Source organism: Peromyscus eremicus, chromosome 3, assembly GCF_949786415.1.
Source record: "Peromyscus eremicus chromosome 3, PerEre_H2_v1, whole genome shotgun sequence".
In the NCBI taxonomy this organism is placed as follows: Eukaryota; Metazoa; Chordata; class Mammalia; order Rodentia; family Cricetidae; genus Peromyscus; species Peromyscus eremicus.
Window position 1 is genome coordinate 47,235,524 of NC_081418.1, and position 17,950 is coordinate 47,253,473.

General features: G+C 41.4%; 1 long non-coding RNA gene across 1 annotated transcript in view; it reads right to left on the reverse strand.

Annotated features, from left to right (window-relative positions):
• LOC131905740 (uncharacterized) overlaps positions 1–17,424 on the reverse strand; it is a 44,785-nt gene extending 27,361 nt beyond the window's left edge. The window contains exon 1 of the long non-coding RNA XR_009378034.1: positions 17,315–17,424. This is a non-coding gene — a long non-coding RNA (uncharacterized LOC131905740). The remainder of the gene's footprint in view (positions 1–17,314) is intronic.
• Between the last annotated feature and the right edge of the window lie 526 nt (positions 17,425–17,950).

The window sequence follows — 17,950 nt, forward strand, 5'->3', positions numbered from 1 at the left end:
CATTTTACAGTCAGTCAATTCTTGGAACAATAGAAACAATTTACAATGTGTTATTCACAAGATTATTGAAGAAGAACAAACAAAAACAAAACAAAACAAGTTATCATCTAGCTAAGGACATGATCAAAGTCCATCACTGTTTAATTAAAAAGAAAATGAAGTCAACTGTCCCTTAACAGGGGCTCCCTTCAAACTGAGGCTTTACTTTCCTATCTTCACACAGCATTGCTTAGGGCCCCTTGAATGGAATTTGACCTTGCCACACATTAGTTGGTATCAGGGGCTGTAGAAATGGTGGTACAAGCATCCAGAACTCCTCATAGTTGAATTGTCTGTGTCTGCTAAGTCAGTACCATGTGAATGACTCTGCTGCCTGCTTGAGATGTAGCCTGGCCCCTTTGACAGCTGCGTCTGCCTCTGTGTCTTTGAGACTGACCCTAGGAAAAAATTCTTTGGTGGCCATTTTGGGATTGGGGAACCCCTTCAACAACATTGTCAATGCAGGCCTTCCTTTCAAATGTAATTGCATTGTTACAAGCTGGAGCCTCTAGTGGGTAGGCCTTTTTCTCAGGGTACTTTTCCTACTGTCTCAGTACATAGCACCAGGTTTCTCTTTAACAGTGCTAATCTCTTTAAAAATTAGAACTGTTTTGTCCACATATACGTTGTCTACAATTTCCAACTCTCACTGTCCTTTCCCCTCAAACTGCAGATTTTCATATCTTTCTATGCTGTCTCCCTGTAGATCTAAGATCAGTGAGTGTTAACCAAGCCACAGCATGAACACTGTCCTGTGGTGAAATTTCCCCTCCCAAATAAATCAGTCCATGACTTTTGAATTCAGCCTCACTCAAGTTCTTGGAACATAGGAAGAAAAAAGTCAGATTCTGAAATGCTATAATATCAGATGAATGACCTCTGGCTCAGTTCCTGATGAAGTCCCTGTTCTCCCTGAAACCTCACGAGCCCAGCCTTCATTGTCTGTTTCTCTCAGCATTCTGGTTTCCAACCTTCCATCAGAATGGCCTGTTAAAGTCGCTTACAACATCCTAAGCTTTTCCAGCCTGCCATTCCAAACTCCTCCACATACTTTCTGCAAACCTGTACCAAAGGCCTACAAACAGCATGGTGGGTTTATCATGACAACAAACCCACTCCTGTATTAGTTAGTTTTCTTGTCGTGAATGCATGTCTGACCAAAGCAACTTAAGGAGGGGTTCATTTTGGCTCATCCTTTGAGGGGACCATCCACCATGGTGGGGGTGGCGTGTAACAACAGCTCTAGATGTAGTGGAAGGAGCATGAAGCCACTGTTCACATTGAATCTGCAGTCAGCAAACAGAGCCAGATGAGCTGGTGCTCAGCTTGCCTTCTCCTTTCTATTCTTTTCTGGATTTCAGCTCATGGGATAGTACTGCCCACCTTCAGGTCTTCCCTGCTCATTAAACTTTTCTGGAAAGAATGTTTTAGGAAACATATCAAAGTGGATTATACAAAACCCTAAACTATTGGCTGTAAATACTTTAGTGTGAGGATTCATTTTATTTATTTAATTTTATTTTTAATTTTGAAATTATTATTGTTATTTTATGTGCATGTGTGTTTTGCCTGCATGTTTGTCTATACACTGTGTACATGCCTGTTACCTTCAGAGGTCAGAAAATGGCATCGGATCCCCTGGAATTGGAGTTACATCTAGTTGTGAGCCACCATGTGGGTGATGAGAATTGAACCCAGGTCCTCTGGAAGAGCAGCCAGTGCTCTCTCTCTCCAGGCTGATGTTTAATTTAAGCATTACAACTGGAATTACTAAGTCTAGCATCATCTGTATAATAACGCTGGTGATTTGGAATGTTCTGCAAACACCCCATGTCTCCATTCCCAGCTGGTACTCCTAAGAGGTGATGGAGCCCTTAAGAGATGGGCCCTTGGGAATATGCCCAAGAGTGGTATAGCTGGGTCTTGGAGGAGATTGGTTCCCAATTTTCTAAGAAAGCACCATAATGATTTTCAAAGTGGCTGTATAAGCTTGCATTCCCACCAACAGTGGAGGAGAGTTTCCCTTGCTCCACATCCTCTCCAGCATAAGCTGTCTTCATGTTTTTGATCTTAGCCATTCTGACGGGTGTAAGGTGGTATCTCAGAGTCATTTTGATTTGCATTTCCCTGATGATTAGGGATGTTGAGCAATTCCTTAAATGTCTTTTAGCCATTTGAACTTCCTCTGTTGAGAATTCTCTGTTTAGCTCTACAGCCCAAGCAAAGTGCTAGAGAGGTCCCCAGAAATCCACAAAGATACCTCCACAATAGACTACTGGCAATGGTCAAGAGAAAGCCCGAACTGACCTACTCTGGTGATCAGATGGCCAAACACCCTAACTGTCATGGTAGAACTCTCATCAATGATTGATGGAAGCAGATGCAGGGATCCACGGCCAGGCCCCAGGTGGAGCTCTGGGAGTCCAATCATCGAGAAAGAGGAGGGATTGTATGAGTGAGAATTGTTGAGACCATGATTGGAAAAAGCACAGGGACAAATAACCAAACTAGTGGAAACACATGAACTGTGAACCAATAGCTGAGGAGCCCCCATGGAACTGGATCAGGCCCTCTGGATAAGTGAGACATTTGATTAGCTTGAACTGTTTGGGAGGCCCCCAGGCAGTGGGACCAGGATCCGTCCTTAGTGCATGAGCTGGCTGTTAGGAGCCTGGGGCCTATGTAGGGACACTTTGCTCAGCCTGGGTCAAGGGAGGAGGGGACTGGACCTGCCTTGACCGAATCTACCAGGCTGAGCTGAATCCCCAGGGGAGTCCCTGCCCTGGAGGAGATGGGAATGGGGGTGGGTTGGGGGAGCGCAGAGGGGGGTGGGAGGAGGGAGGACAGGGGAATCCATGGCTGATTTGTAAAATTAAATTATATATATATATAAAGAGATGGGCCCTATTGGGAAGTCTTCAGTTTGTGGAGGCAAGCCCTTACAGGACTTATTGTCACTCTAGTCCTTTTATTTATTCTGTTCTTTTCCCTTTGGTCTCTGGTCATGAGGAAAGCAGCTCTGCCCTGCACTTCCACCATGATAGCTGCTCCTCCATGGGCTCAGAGCAACAGGACCAATTTGGTTATGAATGGAGACATCTGAAATGGAGCCAATGTGAACTCCCCTTTTTTTCCCTTTTTTCTTTTTTGCATGTATATGTGGTATGTGTGCTTGTATGTATGTTCACATGTGTGGGATACACACATATATGTGGTGATATTGTGTTCCCCAATATATCGTGCACCCTAATAAATTTATATGGGGCCAGAGAACAGAACAGCCGCTAGACAGACATAGAGGCCAGAAAATGGTAGCACTCACACCTTTAATCCTAGCCTTCTGGAGGCAAAGATCCATCTGGATCTCTGTGAGTTCAAAGCCACACTGGAAATAGCCAGGCATGGTAACTCACGCCTTTAATCCCAGGAAGTGATGGCAGAAAGCAGAAAGGTATATAAGGTGTGAGGACCAGGAACTAGAGTCTGGTTAAGCTTTTAGGCTTTTGAGCAGCAATTTGGCTGAGATTCAGAGGCTTCCAGTTTGAGGAAACAGGATCAGCTGAGGAATTGTGAGGTGAGGAAGCTGTGGCTTGTTCTGCTTCTCTGATCTTTCAGCATTCACCCCAATACCTGGCTCTGGGTTTGTTCTTATTAATAAGAACTTTTTAAGATTCATGCTACACATATATGCAGGTGCACATACACATTGTGCATGTGGAGCCTCAAGGTTGACTAGAGAGTCTTCTGCTCTGCCTTATTCACTGAAGTAGGTCTCTTAATCGAACCCATAGCTCACCAATCAGCTAGTCTAGTTAGCTAGCTTGCTTAGGTGATCTTCTGAGTGCTGGAATTACAGGTGAACTGCCACACTCAGCAAGGGCTTTACCACCAATCTCTCTCTCCAGACTCTTTTCTTTTTATAAGTTGATTTATTTCAGGCATTCATCATAGTAACAGAAAGTTGATTAGTACAGTGGTATTGTAGGAAGTGCTACTTCATTTCTTAACAAAAGATTTTCCTTGAGATGTCAACCAGTCATCTCTTTCACTATGTATCAGTTGTTTTGCATTTTGAATTTATATTTGAAGCTCTATGCAAAACATAAATCTTCTGCTCAGTGGCCTAGTTCATTCTATCCATAGAGCTTCCCTTACCAGCTCCTTAGGAGTTAAGCTCTGGGAAGGGCTGGTTATTAGACTACAGGTGCTCTTTCCTAACTACATAGCCAGGACAGCTGGGCAGCTAGCCTTCCAGCATCCTGTATTAGTTTTTGGTGGTCCTGTGGCTCCCACTGGTATATCAGGATTTTTTTCATGCACTTTTTCCTATATTTTTCTTCACACTATTGAAGTCAAGCAGGACATGTGTTCAGCAAGTCTATGATACTGGTCAAAATCCTTTTCAATCTCCCCAAACATTACCTCTTAATTTGCTCCTGACCATTCAGTTTGACTTAGTATTTATCAAACACTTGTTATGCACCAGGAACTTTGCTGGGTGTTGGTAGTCAAGAAGACAGTCAACATGGAACTCCTCAGACCTGGGTGTGCTGACCACTGATCTCCTTTTAAACTTCTCTGTAGTCTGAGGACAGGAAAAGCTTCATGGTGGTCCATTTTGTCTGCTGCCCCCAGGTTCATATTTCTGACTACATAGTAATTTTTTTTCACTAGATGGTTCTCAAACTAAACATGGTAAAAATGATTTCTCTTCCTGATTTCTGATTTCTTTTTGCCTTAGCTTGAGTCCACACCTGTCAATCCTCACATCACTCCTTCAAGAGTGAAGGGTTCCCTTTTTTTCCAGTCCCATTGCTGTTCTAGACTGTGTGGCCTCTCTTCTGGACTACCCTAATTGTTCCTTTATTGTTCCCTTGACTCCATTGTTGTTAGCAGAGGGCTCTTTCTAAAATGTCCTCTTGCCATATCACTGCACCCAAACCTTCCGTGAGTCCCCAGCGACCACCGAGTAAAGTCCACCGATCTGCTCTACTCACGGTCTTCCAGTCTAGGGCCCGATCTGCCTTTGCAACTTGATCTCTGGGTTTCACTTCCTTGAGCTTCACGTTCAAGCAATCCCAGGGCTATTTATGATTCTCTAGTGAGCAGAAAGATGACTGCAAATTTGGTGACCATTTGTCACTGTCCTATTGAGTGGTACTTTTGATTTTGTATCTGATGCCCTTCTACATACCTGAACATGCGTGTCTCCTAACAGTGGTTCTTAATATACATCATTTGGGGTCTCTGGGTTCCCTTCCCAGAGATTCAGAATTGACTGGTCTGGACATCAGGATTTCAAGTTTCTCCCAGGTGGTTCTCGTATACTTCTTGGGTTGAGAAACTCTGGCTTCTCAGGAAGGGAGGGTGCTGCACACAATATATTGCCAGTGTTGTCTGATGGGATAATGAAGAAGAACAAGAGAAGTGCAGAGTGTGACACATTCCTTGGCCACAACCATTTAAGGAACTACCTGGTATTGGGCTCACTTGACATCAGGAATCTTTTGAGATGGTTCTCCACCTTATTCTTTGAGGCAGAGTCTCCCCATTGAACCCAGCCAGAGCTTGCCAGTTGAGTAGGTTGCTCTGTGCATCTCTTGCCTCTGCCTTCCAAGTGCTGGATTTATAGGTAGCCCACCACAGCCTCTTTATATTCAGCTGTGTTCTGGAGCTACCTGGTATCAGGCTGGCTTTGCTGTGATGGGCCTGGAAATCTTACTGGGAGTTGCTTTCATTCTCGTACAATTTGTAGAACAAATATCTGGGCTTATAAAAAGCATCTTCTAAGGAGGAGGGTTTGTATTCTAATTTGGATTCTAGATTTCCCTTGTCACCCTAGGAGGTCTCTAAGAAAAACACAAGTAAGGGCTCTCACAGTACCGTCATAGGCAAAGGCAAGTGAATCATGTTCTAATTGTAGAGTTTCAACACAATGGCTACAAGTGTGTCAGAAAAGCTAAGAAAATTATTTGCTGTAGATAAATAAAAGCTTCTGATCTTTTAATGTTTATTTTTAGATAAATGAAAGAGGCTTATTTTGTGTTTGTAACCAACTTGGTGCCTGAAATATTTTAAGCAATTGCATACTTTATTGTGTGCCAGGTTATGCTGGGATATAAAGTTCCCAAAGATGATATATTTAAAATGAAAGAATGTTCCAGGGAAGAATGCCATAACCTGGGTGATGAACTGTTACTTAACAAATAGCCACTTATCCTAATGTCCAAAATGTATCAGGCTTAGCATTAGCATGGAATTTCTTTCTGGTTTATAGATCAAGACTGGATTTCTTCCAAAAACCTTTGGGTAAAGTTAGTAAGAAATGTCATTGAAAAGCTAGCTCAAAACTTTTATTTGGGAAATAAAAATGCATTATTCCTTGCAGAGCTAGAGAGGAGCTTCAACTTCTCTGACATCTCAGGTGATGATTTTGACTCCATTTTGTGCAACTTGGAAAATGTCTGTCAATTTCTCAATCTCTGAAATAAGATTATTAAGAAGAAAATGGTAAGGGGTGGTGACAAGTCACATTGTTGCTTGTGTACGTGTTCTTCCTGCTGTCTCTAGATATTAAGCTATTGTTAGAAAATAGGTTTCTTATATTGATTCACAATCCAATTATGATAAGCCTGTGAAGATAAATCTACTTTTCCAAATAGTTGGAAGTATTCAATAAGCAAGGGACATTAGCTTGAGGTTTTTGTGTATGGTTGTTCTATATCAAGAACTGCAACTTAGCATGTAATCAAACCAAAGTCTAACTTGGATCTATGACAAGGCACCTTGGAAATCTACTGGATCCCACAGGATCCCATAGCTCACTCTCCTTTGCTGAAAACTTCCATTCCTTCTGTCTCTTAGCAGATGGGACCTCCATTGTCCATGTCTAGGACTCTGAAGAGGTATAGCTATTTAGTTTTATGTAACTTTAAAACCAGATCAAAATTACTGTTGTTGGCTACTTCTTATTCCCATGTAATAAGTCATCTCTCCAAGACTGCTTAGTCTGTCTTTCCTCATTTTGGTTTTTCTAGATCACCTGTTAGTTTGCTAGGTGTAGGTTAGATGAGGTATATTTGGACTCATGCTGGACTTCCTTCTTGAAACTATGACTGCATGGATGTTTGTTACTTCCTGTGGTGGGTGAATGAGAATGTCCCTCATAGGCTTAGATGTTGAAATATTTGGTCCCCAGTTAGTGGTGAGGTGTGGGTAGATTTAGGAGGTGTGGCCTTGTTGGAGGAAGTATGAGAGTTAAAAAGCTTGTGACATTTCTAGTTCACTCTTTCTATGGCTTCATGCTGTGGGTCAAGACGTGAACCCAACTCCATGCCTTTGCTCAGTCATCATGGACTTTAACCCTGCAGAACCGTGAGCCCCAAATAAACCCTTTCTTCTATAAGTTGCCTTGGTAATCGTATTTTAGCACAGCAATAAAAAAAGTAACTAACATCTTCCCAGGCTTAGGTTAGTGGTGGCTTTGAAGGAGGAATCAAAATGTCTAGTAAGTTCAACTACAGTTTGCTTAATGAGATTAGGAACTGGGAGAAGGGGTGAGAAGGAGGGATTAGTGGACACGAATGCTGTTTGGAGCCATGAGGAGATGGTAAGTGGATGGAGGACTGAGCAAGGCATCATCTCTGATGACATATCAATTCTATAATGACATTTGTCCGTTGAAGCCCATATACTGTGCCACCTAGTGTTAGATGACTGCCCAGATTGAACTTGACTAGTGTGCTTTTACATTAACACCCAAAACAAATTATTTTTATTTTATGACTATTATTTTCCCCAAATATGAACATTTTCTTTGGGAAATAATGAGAACCGTTTCTCACATTAAGTCTGAAGATTAATGATCTCAGATCTCTTCCATATTAAATTTAGTCACAGCTTTATATTTTATTAAAGCAGTTTTATTTACTGCCAAAGTGTGGGTACCTAGTGGTATCTGGAGCTGAAAATGATGGTCTTATTTTAGATTTTGAGAGAAGCTTTGAGTACTGTTTACAGCCCCAAACACTTAATTTTGATTGGACAGATTTACTGTTTCAGGGAATGGGTTTCTGGGATGGTTGTGCGATTGTAATTGTGATTACTGTGTTTGCTACAGAGTAAATGAAAAAGCTGTCCTTGCATGTGCTAGTGAGGCAGATCTTGTCTCCCAGCACATGCTAGTGTACTTAATTAGACAAGTGGCTTTCTTTCTTTCTTTCTTTCTTTCTTTAAAATTATTTATTTATGTATATATGAGTGCTTTATCTGCATGTACAACTTTATGCCAGAAGAGGGCATCAGATCCCACTAGAGATGGTTGTGAGCCACCATGTGGGTGCTAGGAGTTGAACTTAGGACCTCTGGAAGAGCAGACAGGGCTCTTAACCACAGAGCCATCTCTCCAGCCCTGACAAGTGGCTTTCTTAAGGTTAAAGGGCAGGTTCTGCTGAGGTGCAGATGGCCATTTGGGAGGGTTTTAAATCCCTTTAGGATAAAATTATTTCTTTATCTGGTTAACATCCCTTTGGAGTTGTTCTGGATTAGTTGAGCCATAGTTAGTGTCTTTAACCTCAGCTCTTTCAACTGGGGTCGGGAAAGAAGGGATGACTATTTAAACAAGTCTTAATTCTTGGTAAAGTAGGAGAGGGAGAGTGGCCAATGGTCCCGGGTGTTTCACTGCTCTGTGGGAGTGGGCTGGGTAGAAGATGCTGATCTCCCATCAAGTCATGACCGAAATACACAGGTGTAAGAAATTGCTTTGGTCCATTTTCAGCAGGAGGCATACTTAGAACTTACCAACAAGTCACAGATAAGCTAGATGCAGAGCCCTCTCTCCCTTGACTGGCAGCTGGTACCTTCTGGTCTCAGAACTTTGAGGGTTGAATATTTATGGATAGTTTGCTATGTTCTTGAGCCCATGATAAGAAAAGGAGGCAATCTTAAGCAGCCCTGGGATAGTCATTAGATAAGACTTTGCATCATGAATCAACAGGATGGGGAGATTGAGGAGGTTCTATACTAGATGAGTAGGAACAACATATCTCCCCGGAGCACCAGCCTATGGGAAAAAGAGGGCTGGAATTTTTCAAAAATCAAGGACTTTTAAAAACTGTTGTTTACTGTCAAATTGGCATGCCAGCCAGTTTTGCTTTTTCCCTAGGCTTGTTTCCTATTCTGCAGAGTCGAGTATTAAAAATTGTTTCTTTTTCACTGGTTTCTTCAACTTGTCATTTGTCATTAAAGATGAGGACCTGTTTCTCACACAAGGATCGTTTGTTTTTCTTTCAGTTTTAAAGGGAGAAGGGACAGGGGAGTATCCCAAAGCCCAGAGAGTGATTCACATTCCATGAACAATGGCTACTTCCTGACTTGACCGCTAGGCATCATTCTTACTTCTCTTGTCAAATGCCTCATTGTCTCTTTTGAGGACCAAACTTCTAACTTCTCTCAGATGAAGAGCTATTTCTAGGGTGGGCTCTAAGACCAGCTTTAGAGTGTGATGTTGTGGGGTTCATATTGTCAGTTTGATGGTAGTTAGGCCGTCTGTGGCGGTACATTTGGAACAGGTTAACTGAGGTGGGAGGACCCCATCCTCAATGTGGCCAGCACCGTTCTGTAAGAGCTCTTAGACAGAATAAGAAGGAAAAGGAGAGTTGAGCAGCAACATTCATCTCTCTCTAGTTTCTAACTGCAGATATAAGGAGACAAACTGCTTTTTATCCCTGCCATGATAGACTCTCTCTTCAGATTGTGAGACAAAATAAACCACCCATCTCTTAAGTTGCATATGTCAAGCATTTTGTGAGAGCAATGTGAAAAATAACTAATACAGATGTATAAATCAAAGTGGCCAAGAAGTATAAAACCACTTCTGAGCCATAGCCACTCCTTCAAGGGTGGGTGTGAGACCTAAGATTCAGTCAAAGATAATTACATTTCTTTAAACTTGAATATAACATAGAGAAGGACTGAGGGTGCTGATACATTTTTGGCTCATGAAGCCTGAGCCTGACTTAAGCCAACAGAGTTAGGATGTCTTTTACAGACTGGAACACATCCTGAGAAATGAGTCTGTAGCACGAATCTTAAAAGGTCTTATTAATAAAAACAAACCCGGGAGCCAGATATTGGGGTGAATGCTGGAAGATCAGAGAAACCGAACAAGCCACAGCCACCTCACCCCGCCAATTCCTCAGCTGATCCTGTTTCCTCAGACTGGAAGCCTCTATGTCCTCATCCAAATGGATTTCAGGTGAACTGCTGCTAAAAGCCTAAAAGCTTAACCAGGCTTTAGTTCCTGGTTCTCACGGCTTTTATACCTTTCTGCTTCCTGCCATCACTTCCTGGGATTAAAGGCGTGTGTTACCATGACTAACTGTTTCCAGTGTGGCTTTGAATTCACAGAGATTCAGACAGATCTTTACCTTTGGAATGCTATGATTAAAGGTGTATGTGTGCCACCATTTTCTGGCCTCTATATCTAGTGGCTGTTTTGTTCTCTGACCCCAGATAAGCTTATTAGTGTTCACAATATATTGGGGAACACAATATCACCACATGAGTCACTAGAAACTTTTTGTTTATGAACACCACAGATTAGAAGCACACAAAATACGATGGTGACCACACCTTAGCATGCTATAAATTTATGGGATTATGTGTTGGTTTAAATAAGGATTTTCCCCATAGGCTCAGGTGGTTGAATACTTGGTTTCTAGTTGGTAGTGCTGTTTGGGGAGGCCAAGGAAATGTGACCTTGGTAGAAGAAGTGCATTAGGGGTGGGCTTTGAAGTTTCAAAGCCATGCACTATTCACACTTCACTTCCTTTGCTTCCTGCTTACGTTTTTGAGATTTGGGCCCTTGACTTCTGCTCCAACCACTCTGGCTGCTACTTCCCTACCATTATGGACCCTAACCCTTTGTAACTGTAAGCCTAAATAAATCCGTCCTTCCACAAGTTGCTTATAGAAGGTGTTTTATTGGAACAATAAAAAAAATGAGTACAGACTACTAATGGTCTTGTGAGTAGGCTGTCATTCACCAAAATGGTCTTTTGTGGTACTTGATGGTAGAGATCCAAGTCAAGAGAGGTAGAGACATAAATTGAATTTTGATCCCCAGATATTTCAGATACATTATCTATATGATAATTGAAAAAAACCTGAAATCATCTAATTGTAATTAAGAGAGTCTTAGGATTGGAGTGATGGCTCAGTGGTTAAAAGTATGTACTGATTAAGCAGAGGACCAGAGTTAGGTTCCCAGAACACACATAGGGTGAATCACAACTACTTGCAACTCAAGTTCCAGAGGATCCAGTGTCCTCTTCTGGCATCTACAGGTACTTGTATTCATGTGCAGCACAGGAATACACACACAGGAATACAAAAAATTAAAAATAAATATTTAAAAATATTAATTGAACAAATCTCATAATAAATATTAGACATTCCTTTCCCCCACTGGCTCTTCCTCTTCTCCATATCTTACTCCTAAGGGAACCAGATCTTGCAGAAGAAGCATGAGAGCAATTGAACTTCCTCTCAAATTCCTGCAGGATACAGACATTGTGAGGGAGTGCTTTCTTGACTGCAATTTCACCTACAAAAACAACTTCCAAAATGTAATTTTATTAAGTAATAAAATTCATATTATATCACCTACCATATATGCCACTATTTTCTCATAAAGGAAAGGACATTTTTAATATTGTTAAATAAGAGTCACATCATAAAATAAAGGACGGTATTGCAAACGGATCAGATCTAGCTTTAAGAAAAATGCACAATGCTCATTTTATGAGCAAACATGTCAGTCATTTATACATTTAAGTCAGTAGTAGTACTTTCTAGAACCAAATCCTGGCAGCTTCCTCAGTGGCTGTTTTCTAACTACTCTGAGTTTTGGTTTTCTCATCAGCAAAATTAAAGTATTACTCTCTTAGAATCTGGTAGGGTTGGACGCAATCCAAGCTTGTTTAGTTCTAGAAATGTGCTGGGCACACAGGGATACCAGTTGTCATCACAGAGGCTTCCTCTGGAAGCTGATGGGAGCAGATGCAGGAACCCATGCCTAAGCATCAGCTCAAGCTCTAAGAACCCTGTGGAAGAGGAGGAGGAAGCATAGTAGGAGCCAGAGGGCACTTAGAATCAACTAAGCAGGCCTCCTAGGGGCTCACAGAGACTGAAGAGGCAATTGTGGAGCCTACATGGGCCTACTCTAGGTCTTCTGCATACATGCTGTGGTTGTTAGCTTGGGGTATTTGTGGAACCCCTAACAGTGGGAGTGTGGGTGTCTTTGACTCCTTTTCCTCCTACAGAGTTTCCTTGTCCAGCCTTGATATGAGGGTTTGTGCTTAGTCCTATTGTATCTTGTTATGCCATGTTGGGTTGATAGCATGGGAAGGCCCGCTATTTTCTGAAGGGAAAAGGAGGAGCCACTGTGGATCTGGGGGAGGATTGGGGGAAGTGAGGGAGGGGAGGCTGTGTTCAGGATGTTTTGTATGAGAGAGAATAAAGAAAAAGAAAAAAGAAGAAAAAAAGCAAACTAAGACGCCGGGTACAGAGCACTCCCTTGTGTAAGGAAAGATGATGGGAGTGATGATGGGATCTCTCTCTCTCTCTCTCTCTCTCTCTCTCTCTCTCTCTCTCTCCCTCTCTCCCTCTTCCTCCCCCTCTCCCCCATCCCCCACCTCCCCCCTCTCTGTGGGGGGTGAATATTAACTTTCACAATGACGACGAAAATAGTTCAGGCAACTCAGTTCCAAGTTAGGGTGACTGAGTGCACCTGAGAGTTAAAGTGTCTTCAGCAGAAGCAGGGTGGGAGTTCTACAGGCTGTGGAAGGTGACTGTGGTCTTGCCTTAGGCTGTACTTCCTTTGCTGAGACTGCTGGTAGGCACCAGGTTAGAACAGCTGGAAATGGGGTTTTTCTTCACCTTGTCCTGGAGTCACGTGGTGGTCACACTGAAGCTATGCCTCAGAGAGCTACCACCTGTGGACTGTTTATTGTCTAATGCCACATGACTTTAGAGAAGAGGAAAATAGATGAGAAAAAAAAAGAGGAAGATGAAGAGAGACGTTTTTTTTTTTTAAGTCAGGAAGCCAATGCTACTGTGTGGAACCTGGTTCTGTTTTTTTTATTTTTTTTCCAACTTAAAAAAAAAAGAAACTTTCTTCAAAGTCTTATGGATTTTTCCCAATTTATTTCTACAGGGATGGAATATATATATATATATATATATATATATATATATATATATATATGTATATGTATATATATTTCAATCTGGACTTAATGTTTTAATTATTTCCCAAGGAGTCCACAAGATGTTTGAAAAATATCTGTTGAAGGAAAAGGAAGAAAAAAACCTAGGTATCTAGATATGTCTCTATTCTCTAAACAGTATGTCAATATTATGTATACCTCTGTGCATATTCCACAATAAAGACATCAAAAGAAAGCCAGAGGATGATAAATGATGGATTTTAGAAAGAAGAGCAAAGCCTGTGTCTTGTGACTCATCCATTGTTGTTTAAAGCAGTGATGGGTGTTCATACAAGGTGCGTCAGGCACAGATGGACATACAGGAGGCAATGGAGGCTGTCAGGAATCTGAATGTCGTGGGGATAATCCCACAGAAACATGCTCTAAGGTTTATTTCACACAAAGAGCTTTTGCTGTCCGTGGAGCTATTGAGACCCCCTCAAACCCTGGTGATGGGGATGTCAAGGAATTGGGAAACTCTAGCACTGAGCAGCCCAATAGGCCGTTGTCGCTGAGCATCTGTTTATGGGTCAAGTCCACTTAGCAGACAAGCCCAGCTCCTGTCTCCAAGCTGCTTTATTATTTTCTTTTAAGATGCGCATTCATTGAGCTGGTTACATAAGGGATGAATAGACACTTTCTTGAGAAACCTGATCTGTGGGTACACAGCTTCATGAAAATAGATTAAATGGGAAATTTTATACCCAGGCTCTTAATACTTGAGAGATAGGAATCTAATAGAGATATCAGATGGGGTGCAGAGTAGAAAGGACAGGACAGTGCTAAGATATGGGGCAGAAGGCTGGTGACTCTATCTATCTTTAGCCCAGGGTTTAGACTTGAATGGAAAGTTACATCTCACACTAACTAACATGCCTCCAACGTCCTCGAGTCTCCCCTTGGTCGTCTTTGCGTCTGCCTTGCTGCTTCTTTTCCGGTTTATCAGCTGTTTGGGAACCATCTTACCCTGTCTTTCTTCCCTTTCCTTCCCTCCCTCCCTCCCTCCTCCCTTCTGTCAACATCTCACACATCCATCCATGGCTTCACCCTCTGTTGTCTCAGTTACCTAGGATCAGTTGTGTTCCAATAATATTAATTGGAGAGACCCATTTAATAAAAACAACTCATCCAGTTTTAAATAACTTTTGTCACAGGGTATTATTAAAATGTTTCTGTTTTGTCATTACTGTTGATAATTTTTTGTTGTGCTCAAGTTATAAATTGAACATATCATATTTATGTTAGAGTTCTTTCAGGCAGCCACCAGGGGTCTTGGGATGGATCTTTCAAAGATAAGAGGGGATTTCTATATCTTGTAAGGAATCAAGGGAAGACACTTATCAATGGATTAGCTTTATTGGTCACATTTTTCAGTCTACTAACCAATTTAAAAGTTGTGTATACTGGAATTAACAATTTATAGATCCTGGGGATAGCAATACAAGATGAGATCTCTGCTCTCCAAAGATGCACAGTTGCTTGTATGTTGGGGTTATGCCTGCTACCACTGCCAGGTCTTCTGAACTGAGCAACTTTCATTTGTCTTGTTGAATAAATGGAATCCGTATTAATAGTATCAGTGATTATTGTTAATAAATGGTATTGAGAAAGAAAATGTCTGATTACTTTTTTTTGTTGTTATTGTTATTGACAAGGCAAATAATCAAAAAGACCTGGCCACAGAAGCTCGGTCTCAAGGTGGATGTGGGAAATGGCACTCAGGAGTGTTTCTCAACTGCTCTTGGGATGGGTGCAGAACTAGAGGCTCTGAAGCATTGTTGCTTAAAAACCCAGATCCCCAGTGACTTATGGGAAAGAAGAAGGAATACAAAAGCTGTTGTTTGGCTATAATGGAGATTTAATTTTCAATAAGAAAAGAAGTGAATCTTTTGCCACCAAATTCAAAATATGTCTAATTCGAGCTTACATAATTGTTTTTCAAATGGGATTTCTTACAATACACTGTTATTCCAGTCATGGAACACATTTCTTCCTTGTAAAACCTAACTTCAGCTATCAGTAAAAGAAAAAAATGGCCCAGAGGTAGGTTGTTTGCCTAGCATTCACAAACCTCTAAATTTAGTCCCTATTGCCAAAAACAAAAACAAAAACAAACAAACAAACCCAAAAGGTATCCATTTGTGATACCTATTTAAGCAATTCTTGTGTTTTAGCCTTTTAGGTAGAGACTTCTTCCGTGACAAAGTCACTCACATCAGAAGAAAACAATTCACCCAACTGAATCAACTCCAAATTCCAGAAAAATCAACACTATTGACTTAGAACATTACTTTTTCCTTTATATCCAGGTGTTGATATAATGCTAACTATACCTTTAATTTCCGGCCTTGAACCCTGCCTACCCACCTTACTACAGCACTCTGACAATTTTTTTTTTTTTTTTTTTTTGAGACAGGGTTTCTCTGTGTAGTTTTGGTGCCTGTCCTGGATCTCACTCTGTAGACCAGGCTGGCCTCAAACTCACAGAGATCTGCCTGGCTCTGCTCCTGCCTTTCATCCTGACAACTTTTTTTTTAAACCTCTTCATTTCTTAACTTCCCTGTCTGTAGAATAGGAATGGCAGTACTTATTTCCTCAGGTTCTTGCGAGGGTTAAATGGGGTAGTTAAAACAGAACAAAACAGTGTAACCCTGTGCCCCTTCTTCTCCTCTTCCCCCTCCTTCTGTTTTCTCCTCCCCTCTTCATCTTCTTCCCCCTCTCCTCCTCCCCCTCCCTCCTCCTCCTCCTCCTCTTCCTCCTGATTTTTCTATTCTGCTAGATTGATTCAAACATGGCCCAGCTTTCCACACTGAAGAGTAAACCTATATCATTTGTCTTTCAGAGAAACTGAACGAAAAGATCTTTGTGGTGAGACAAGCATGCCCTGTGGGCACAGTCATCACACAAATGTTCAGCTCATGCTGCTCCATTTAATGCGTCTTCATTTACTCTTTTGAATCCACTTAATTTGTAGATGACTCAGATGACTCACAGAACATTAGTCTGCCTGTCTCCTTGTTTGCACAGGGTCCAAACAAGTAGGAGTTGTCTTTTAAAAAGAGTTGACAAAAAAGTTTATTTTAGACATAGGCTGCCTTGTTCCCCTGGCTTTATAGGGCGTAGCTGTGAACTCCCTGGTTGTGTGGGACAGAAGGAAGCCTCACTCAGCTTATTCTCTTAGTGATTCTGAGTGGTCCACTCTAGGGTCAGAAACCTTCAAATTCATCTCAGAGGAGATGCCTTTTGGAGTTGCCTTCTGAGAAGGCAAAATGAGGTTAAGTACATTTACTAGGGATTAAAGCCCTTCATGATCTTTAGGACAAAACATGATGGTTATAGAGAGAATGAAGCAACCATTTCTTGATCAACTCAAGGCAAACAGATTATACTCATGTGTGATCAGGAACAAAATAGATATAGAATTGTTAGAAAATAACTAAATATGGAGAGGTACCTCTTTGGCCATGGGAATTTTCCCTCTCATACACATACTCTAGATATCTTATTTCCATATATGATTTATGTTTATTGGCCTCTCCCCTGCCCCACTAACACTAGTTTCCTGGGTTATCTCACATTAGTATATGAGAAGCTGCTTGGATGTTTTATTTTCTTCCCTTCCTAATCTGGAAATATAACAGAACCTTGGTTTCAAATGGCTGCTTGTCATGGACCACTACCTTGTAGTATCTTCATGTGAGCTGCCACTGCTTTGAGGTGATGCTACGGGAGATGCATAGAAGGCCCTGGTGCTTGGGGTGCAGGAATACCTTGAGCACTGCCATTTTAAGTTCTACATAGCAGTTGACCTTGCTCCCTTTTCTATTAGTTCCTCATAGTCCCCAAAGCTACTTTTTAACCAATGTCTTTCAGAAATATGCATGAATATAACTTTTAATTGCTTTGGACCTGCAGGACCATCTGTTTCCTAGTAGCCAGAATATACTGATTAGTGAACTGAAAAGTGAATATGAAACAAGAACACTATTCTGAAATCAGAATTGTACCTGTCTACTGGAATCTCAGAGGGCATGATTGGACCCCAGTCTCTGTGTCAGCCATCTTGGCATCCATTTCATTTTTGAGCTATGGTGGGCCATCTACTGGCATCCCAAAGGTATCCATGGGGAGGATCTATAGAGGCTTGGGCTGGACAGAGATACCTATGAGGCCACTGTGACCCTTAGCAGACCTTCTTGTCATCAGGGTGACTGTTATGTCAACAGGACACCTTTAAAATATTAAAGTACTGTAGTCAACAGAATTTAAATTGCAATGTGGATGGGGTCTCAGTGTTGAACTGCAGTGTACATTTTCACATATAGACACATGTTTAAATAGAGGATTACCTTTAGAGTGGCAAGATCATGGCTGACTTACTTTATCACGAAAATATTTTATTTTCATTTTTGTCTATAATTACCATGCATATTTAGAAAGTATTAACTTTATTTTTAGAGAGATGTTACTGATTTGAGGTCAAAAGAACAGATAATAGAATTGATGGCTAGTGTGATGATGTAATTAATACTAAGGGCATGTCTCCAAATTACCCAATGCTTTCATGTTAGCTTCTGGGCCCGTTGTCAGTTTGAGAAAACTCAGGCTGCCTAGCAGGCACAGTAGGAGTAGTGAAGTTCGCA